Source organism: Fukomys damarensis, unplaced genomic scaffold, assembly GCF_012274545.1.
Source record: "Fukomys damarensis isolate Sample0158 unplaced genomic scaffold, DMR_v1.0_HiC HiC_scaffold_6, whole genome shotgun sequence".
Classification (NCBI taxonomy): Eukaryota; Metazoa; Chordata; class Mammalia; order Rodentia; family Bathyergidae; genus Fukomys; species Fukomys damarensis.
This window is the reverse complement of record NW_022900918.1, coordinates 8340368-8346090: the sequence shown is the minus strand read 5'-3', so window position 1 is coordinate 8346090 and position 5723 is coordinate 8340368.

The following is a 5723-nucleotide window of genomic DNA, read 5'->3' as shown; positions in this document are numbered from 1 at the left end:
GATTGCTGAATGAGTTTAGCCTTCAGATAAGTTGTGGTAATATATTCTTTTTTTAAATTCATTGTTTATTGTTTATTTTTAAATATGTGCTCTTCAGTAACTGAGCAGAAGTGAATATGATGAATTCCAATATGTAGTCTGTGTTTCCTATACAATATAATATGAAGGGACTGGATTTATAAACTCCAAAGGAAAAAAGAAATAGAAGGAGGAACATTGTCCCCACAGGTCAAAAGGAGGGATGTTTATATACGGTTTCACCAAAAGCATCATTGAATTGGATGAAGTAAGTGATTTATACTTTGGGGTAAAGGTAAGATAGCTCTATTTCCTTTTGAATTTTAATTAAATTATTTAGTTTTCTAAAAGTTTGTAATAAAGTCAGAATAATACAGAAACTTTTAAATCAAAGAATATTATTTGCAACAGTAATTTAAAGCTGTTAAACTTATTTAACTTACATAAAACTTTTTCATTGTAGCATATATTTCAAAATATTGAGGGAATTTTGTTTAATTCATAACAACCACTCACTTTACCTAGACTTCAGAAAGTGAAAGCAATCTTAATAGTCATATTGCCAGAGACTAAACTGTTAACTTCTGTTTTAGCTGGCAGATCTTGCATTTTATTGTTCTCAGTGTACTAATGTTTGATTGTGTAACTGCTTTCCCTCTGGAATGTCTACAAAAATAGATGCATATCTTAAAAAGCTGTCTAAGGAAGTAGAGTTTTAAGTAAACAATACAATAACTTGTTTAAAGGCTAATCAGAGTTTTCAAATATCAGAGAAACAACAGAAGCTGTGGGATTGAATTTTTAGTTACTACTTCTCTAAGTGAATCAAATAAATAGTGCCTAACTGCTATAATGAGTAAAATAACACAGCTTATTTGAAATCTTATAATTATAAAAGATTAGAATTTTGTGCATATGGCCTGATTCTCCATTAAATTGTCTCTCACTCATACTTTAGGCTAAAGGACAATATGTTTATGAACACTTGGAATCACAAGTAACTTAGTAAACATAGGAACCATTTTGAAAAGAATTGAAATATGAGATGTACAGATAATGACACATTTCCACTGAGAATTTGCAATAGTTATCTTCCAAGCAAAGTGTAAGGCTTGATTGAACAAAAGATAAAGTTAATACTATCTAATAAGAACAGATCATTATAAATCAGTGAAACTGCAAAACAGAATTATAAAACAAGGGGCAAGCCACATTACCTAAATTAACATTTTTCCAGCATGAACAAGAAGGGCCACTGTAGGAAAGCAAGATCTAAATAGTATGGCCTGCATTTAGTCAACCTGAAGTAATTATTAATTTATGGTTGTCTGTGATTTTAATGAAAATGAAAGCTGTGAGGAAAGAATTGAAAGAGATAATGTGCCGTGAAATTGAGTTTCATTTATTTAGGGGCCACCTTTTCCTTTTTTGTTGTTGTTAAAGGGAAGAGAGTTAATGCAAGATGTCCACATTAAAATTTCACTAGGATTATGTAACCACCGAGTTAAATGGTAATCATTATATTTGAGTAGAGTTAATGCAAAAGAAATTGAAGCCTGGTTTTAAGGTCTACTGGCAAGGGCAAGAATAAAAAATACCAGTAGGCCAAAATTAACTCCAAAATAATAATTATTGTCTGTATGAATATGATGAATCCAATAGCTATTTTGTCAGATTTATTCATTTTATTTCTACTATGATCATGAAAGCGTCTGTTTGGATGATAGCATTGCTGGAAAGAATATATTTCAAGACTAAGGAGGTAGCCACAAGAAGCAAAACAAATCATCAAAATGCAACCTTCTTCTTTGACCTCAAGCAAAATGTTTCTAAATAGTCATAAGAGTGACAAGTCTTCTAGAAAGAGCTGGCGTGTCTAGTGTAATAGTGTGGAAACAACAGCAGGTCATGCATTTTGTAGAGGCTCATTCTACAAAAATAGTAACTCTGCTCTGAGAAACATTTTCAAGCGAGAAGTCAGGTGATCTGAATTCTGTTTTCTAATTAAAATAGGGGAATAGTATGCAAAGAATTTTCAGGTATTTTTCTTTTAAAAGAGAAAAGATCATTTTGCTATTTTCATTTCCAATTTTTAAAAGTAATGAAAGGATAATTTAAGATTGGGACAGTGTCAATATTTATAAACATCTTAGGTGGTATTGTTAACTTTAGACAAATTTAGGTAGAGTCCATGGAAAGGAATGCATACTAAATAACAGATATTTCCTGAAAATATTATTAAGTACACTTGAACACATGTTTAAATTGTATCTTATGCTTTCCAAGTTGGTAGAAAACCCATCTGCTGAGAATATATTGAATAGAGTGCATGTAGAAAAAATCCCCAGAATATCTACCTCTAAATACTAAAATTTTAGTAAAGTAACAAATATTTGTTTCACTCTCTCTAGGTTTCCCTCTTCTTTTTCTTTTTCCCTTCCACTGAGTCAGCAAACATTAGTTGTGTATTTATTAGTATTTGGCTGTGCTGGAGTGTTGGGTGATTTAAATAAACTTTACCTCCATCATGCTGAAGCCTACATGTGTACAAATTGTTCTGCCCTACACATGATGTTTTTTGCAAAAGAACATCATTCTGAGTAAAATTTAGAGAATGGGAAGCCTTGTCTTTTGAAGTAAGACACGATTCTTATCAAGTTACCTTTTGAAACATACCTTGTAGGTGAACAAGGGAATAGAGTAATTGAGGCTGTTCTTGTAAAGCAGGGTGCAGGGCCTGGAATTCTGCTGAGCATCCAAGAGCTACTCAAGATGTAAGAGACAGGGAATCCTGCTTTAAAAAGCATGCCAAGATACCTAGACTGGCAAGAGATGCCTAGAAATCAAGAAACAGTGTGACAACCTCCATCTGGTGCCTGAGAAGATCGGGGAGATTTAAGACCACAGCGCAAGAGATGTGGTATAGGTTATTTCATTGAGGAAGAAAAGGACATATTAGCTTTTTGGCAGAGGAAGACAGTATGCAAATTATCTACTGTGAAAGAAGTGCAGGGCAGGCAGAATGGGGGTGAAAGTAGCAAATATATTTTACTCTGTGAGTCAAAGACAAATTTAGTTCCTCAAGTGGCGTGGTAGGACTCAAAGAGCAGAAATTACAGGTGATTCTAAACCAAGGTTCCAGAGCACCTAGCTGCCTTCTTGGTGTTTCAGCTTAGAAGAGATTGTTACATTGTACCAACATATCTTAGCCAATATCACATGTATTGCTACATTTCAGCAACCTTTCATATAAGATTGATGCGCAAATCTGTAATACTGTGATGATTTTTCAAAAATTTCAGCCATTAAAATCTCCTGATGCAATTACTTCCTATCCCAGAGAAGAATTACTGTATTTGACACAATATCAGAAGCAAATAAAAGCTTGTTTGAGAAAAGGATTTCTTACCCTGTTTAGAAAAAACAAGAACTCTTACATCTCTCTGAAAATAATAAAAATGGTTTCATAAGTCCATATGAGTTCATCTTACTAGTAGAATATATTGTTCAAGATACTAAATCAAAGCAACAAAAATTCAGAAATTTTACCATAGTGGCATGGAAAAATTTAAAACCTGTTGCCAAATTTTCTCATTTTTTACCTATTGCCTCATTGTCACCTGGTAACATCTTCCTGCCAAAAAGGGTAGCTTAGGATTTCCTGAAGAAACACTACATTCTAAACATTCCTGTTCTCCCACTTCTTTCACTGAATATTTTTTCTCCATTTTCTGCATATCCTGAAAATGTGCCTGCTGAATGAAGACTTCCTTGGCATGGTGTCTCAAACTAGGAACTCTCTCAACTCTCTTCTGTCTGCAAATATAACCCTATCAATAACTTTGTGCTCAAATTGGTATTTTCTGTAGCTGTTCAGACTTTAAGCATACTGAACTTATTTTAGAGTCCTCACATATGTTAGCATTTAATATAGCCATGCAATAAATGCAGGTTGAAAGCTGAAAAGTAAAGAAGCCACAACTCTAAAAGGAATTTTGAGGCTAAAAATGTGTGCTACCTGGGTAACTCTAAAGATTTTGAAGGCTCACAATTTATCTTAAAATAAAAATTAAATCATTTCATTTCAACAAAGACCAAGTATATTTCCCCATCTGTTATGTTTTAACCTGAAATGTTCCCCAAAGAGTCATATTCTTGGCCTCCAATGCAGGAATATTCACAGTCGGGGTTTTGAAAGGTGATTGAATCATGTCAGCACTAACTTCGCCAATACCATTGATGGGTTTATGGCTCGAATGGTCTGTTAAGAGCTGGGTCCAAGTTGGGAAAAGTAGGTTGTGAAAGATACATCTCTTGTTTTTTTCCTACTCTCTGATTCCTGACTGCCACGATGTGAGCAGCCTTCTTCTATCATTCCTTCTTGCTAAGATGTTTCTGCCTTAGCACATCATTGACTGAAATCTCTGAAGCCATGAGCCAAACTAAAACTTACTCCCTTTAAGTTGTGTGTGTCAGGTATTTTTGTCCAGCGATAGAAAGGTGACTAATACATCTCTGAGAGCACTATAGCCGGGAGCACGTACGTATTTCTAACAAGGAAGCTATTCAGCAAAAGATTGCATATTATTATTATTATCCTATTACTATCTATGTTATTTCACTGTTTCATTAAGAAAACAATAGAAAATAAACAAACTTTTCAATAGAAAATATTTACTGAAAAACAGTATTATTGAAGATGGTGTAAATCAGTTCGTTAAAAATTTTAGAGCTGTTTTATTCTAGTGCTATGCACTCAAAAAACTTTCTTAGGAAAAATAATGAATCTATGCTATTATCTTTGATGGGTCATATTATAATACCAACTTAATTTTTACATTCACACAATGATGAATGGAAAAGAATTTCTTATACTGTTAGATATTTGGACCCTAGAGAAGATTTTTTTCATAGTTTTGAGTCAAAGTGCAGAAATCTGATGTATCTGCAGAGACAAAAAAATGTAGTTCACAGCAATAATTTTGTTTTTCATCTCTCTATTCCATTATGAGTACTTTCAAATGAATTTCCCCTCTGGATTTGCCTACCTGCAAGAGTTCAAACACCTCTTTAAGCAAAGTGGCAATAAAAAGCTTTAATAAGTGCAAGCCTTGCTGAGTGAGGAATCATTAGTGTAGAGGTGCAGAAAAACACACTTTCTTATTTGAAGGAAAGTGTTGGGAAAGCACAGTGTGGAAATAAGAGCTACCAAAATGCAAATATAATAAGCTATTTAAATAAATCTCAGAATAATATTATGCACTCAACCCTCTTCTCTCTTGCCTTCCCTAAAGTTTTCTTTTTCCCCCTTCCCAATCTACATTTTTGTTTACCTTAGATATTGTTGAAATGCTTTTACCTTAACAAGGTTCACATGTGAATGAAATGCAGTTTGATCTTCTAATGTGAAGAATATCTTACTACTTGTTTACTGCAGGTACCTGTTTAAAAGGGAGGGGAAAGGAATTTCACTGTTGCTATTGGCCTTCATAGTACTACACGTATCTTACACAGTTTTTTTTGGAAAAGTGGTGCTTGAAATCAGACAGTTTGAGAAAATGAATTTTACTAGCTACATGAATTGAGGTACTGAGAGATAAAGATGAAAGGATGCCTCTAAATCATTCAAGATACAATTAAAATAAAATATGTAAATTTTCTTAAAGAGTTAGCAACATTCACTCCTTAATAATATCAATCACTTA